Source organism: Sinocyclocheilus grahami, unplaced genomic scaffold, assembly GCF_001515645.1.
Source record: "Sinocyclocheilus grahami isolate Dianchi unplaced genomic scaffold, SAMN03320097.WGS_v1.1 scaffold1417.1, whole genome shotgun sequence".
NCBI lineage: Eukaryota > Metazoa > Chordata > Actinopteri > Cypriniformes > Cyprinidae > Sinocyclocheilus > Sinocyclocheilus grahami.
Window position 1 is genome coordinate 60,817 of NW_015506596.1, and position 2,335 is coordinate 63,151.

Sequence of the window (2,335 nt, forward strand, 5' to 3'; positions counted from 1 at the left end):
ACTTCTTATAAACATATCATCACCGGAAAATGATGCCGAATATCAGTTCTTCACTCACACCAATGTTCTGTGAATAAAACAAGCTTTCATTCAAGCTCAAACAACAGGTATTTTGCATACACAGTAATCGTAATAACTAAAAGGAAAAGTTATAAGGCAACATTGGTTAAACTTGCACCGATTACAGGAAACACATCACACATCATCAGACATAAACATATTATTTGGGAATATACAGTATATTGCCCCGATACTTTAAATGATTTTCAATGATTGTCTTATGAATTGTCTGTGTAAGTCTGCGTTTCCTCTGTTAATAGAGAAAGGAAGGGAGGGAAGCAGATGGTCAAAAAGTCATGTGGTGGTCACGTATAGATTGAATCATGTTATCACTGTTCCTTAGGTCTGTTGTTTTGCAAGCCTGAGGGTGTGATTAAATTACTGTCCTTTTCCTGTTGGATATAATAGTTAATTCATTGATGGTCACAAGACATCGTGGTTTCTATATGTTGTGAATGAACTTTCCAGTCCTGAGACAAAGAAAGCTTTGTTGTCTCCTGATTGAATTAGTTTAGATCTCATGACGAGTTGATTCAGTGGCATATCAGTGTCCGTTCATGATAGAAATCCCTACACCTGGGACAGTCTTGCACACTTACTTCCTGTCATGCGCACACGCTCTCTAGTGGCCAAGACCGCAAGTGTGGGTATTTGGACAAGGAGTGTGTTAATGAGTGAATCACTGAATAATTTTTATCAACCGATTTGTTCAAAAAGCTGATTCATTCAATAAGTAAACACCGTCCATTGCTCAGAGATGCAAAACAGTCCTGTGATCCTGGGAACTTTTTTCGTTGGCAAAATTGAGCAAAAACAAGCAATATTATGTCTAAAATGTAAGTCACTTATTGCTTTACTGAACTTGTATAAAATAATTATTAAATGTGTTCATGCTGATATTTGCAGAAAAAACGGTAGGATACTCTTTGTGTGATATAGATTAAGTTAACTATATAAAATTATATAAACATAAAAAAGCATACAGAAGCATTTTTGTCGTCTACAATTTAGAATGCCTTGAATTTTGAGTTTTAATAGACTAATAAATCTCGTGTGTGCACTCTCTGTGATATACTTGATAATGTCAGATCACACATCATTACAACACTTACCATATTATCGCAGACGATGCTGTATCACACGCCCCAGACTTGACTTGAGTGGAAAATGAATCATCCGCGGTTGTGCGCGCAGCCGCGCACTTTTTTGCACATGAGCAAATGTGTTTTTAGGAGTCTAACTTGCAAATGGCAGACCACTGATTCGTCAAACCTGCTTTCCTGCAGTCCGTGTTCTTCTGACTTCTGACTATTTTGTAGTAAGTAACGAATATGCTTTGGGGAAATAAAAAGTATACAAGTAAAAGTAAAAGTATACATTTAAATTAGGAAATGTAGTGGAGTAAAAATAAAAGTTGGCTGAAATATAAAAACTCAAGTAAAGTACAGATACTCTTGTTACAATATTACTTTGTTACAATACACCACTGAGGTCATGAACGCATGAATTAACGTTTCTGCATTTGACATTGAGAGCATACGTCATAATTTAGATATTTTTGAGATGGAAAAATGCAGATTTACAAATGCTAGAAACGTGGCTTTCAAAGGAAAGATTGCTATCAAATAGCACACCTAGGTTCCTAACTGATGACGAAGAATTGACAGAGGAGCCATCAAGTGTTTGACAGTGTTCTAGGTTATTACATGCTGAGGTTTTAGGTCCGATAATTAACACCTCTGTTTTTTCAGAATTTAGCAGTAAGAAATTACTCGTCATCCAGTTTTTTAAAACTATGCATTCCATTAGTTTTTCAAATTGGTATGTTTTGCCGGGCCGTGAAGAAATATAGAGCTGAGTATCATCAGCATAACAGTGAAAGCTAACACCATGTTTCCTGATGATATCTCCCAAGGGTAACATGTAAAGCGTGAAAAGTAACGGCCCTAGTACTGAGCCTTGAGGTACTCCATACTGCACTGATCGATATGATACCTCTTCATTCCCTGCTACGAGTTGATGGCGGTCAGATAAGTACGATTTGAACCACTTCCACTAATGCCAACAAAGTTTTCTAGTCTATACAAAAGAATGCTGTGGTCAAAAGTGTCGAACGCAGCACTAAGATCCAGTAGCACTAATAGAGAGATACAACCATGATCAGATGATAAGAGCAGGTCATTTGTAACTCTAATGAGAGCAGTCTCAGTACTATGATACGGTCTAAATCCTGATTGGAAATCCTCACAGATACCATTTTTCTCTAAGAAGGAAT